The sequence below is a fragment of the Chrysochloris asiatica genome, unplaced genomic scaffold, assembly GCF_000296735.1.
Source record: "Chrysochloris asiatica unplaced genomic scaffold, ChrAsi1.0 scaffold00025, whole genome shotgun sequence".
Taxonomy (NCBI): domain Eukaryota; kingdom Metazoa; phylum Chordata; class Mammalia; order Afrosoricida; family Chrysochloridae; genus Chrysochloris; species Chrysochloris asiatica.
Genome location: NW_006408543.1, coordinates 23,760,424 through 23,761,025, shown reverse-complemented (window position 1 = coordinate 23,761,025; position 602 = coordinate 23,760,424).

Below are 602 nucleotides of genomic sequence, written 5' to 3'. Positions count from 1 at the left end.
GCAGCCCGATTCGTAACCACGACCCATAATGGCCCTAAATAGGGTTTCTGAGGAGCAGCTGGTAAACTTGAACCGCTTACTTTAGGTTCAAATTGAGTTAGCAATCCAGTGCATTAACCCACAGTGGTACACCAGGACTCCAGATAATATGTATACACCTAAAAAGAACCAGTTAACACCACTGTTTATTTCAATTTATGCACCAACCACTAAAACCAGTGATGGTGAAATTGACAAATTCTAACACAATGTTGAATTTGTCTAGAAACAATGTTGGAGATCGCATGATAGAATTTATAAGACCAATGACTACTTAAAGGCAAATACGTTTTGAAACTACATAAGGTACACCACTGTCTGTGATAGGAAATTACCCATACACCTACAAGGAAGATCAGTTAATACCACTATTATTCAAATTTATGCATCAACCATTAAAGCCAGTGAGGATGAAACTGAGACATTCTACCAACTTCTTCAATCTGAAGTTGATCAAACATGCAACAAGATATATTGATAATCACTGGATATCATAGTTTTCAACTACTAATCAGAATGCAAAGGTTGGAAACAAAAAGGAAGAATCAGTAGTTGAAAAATAT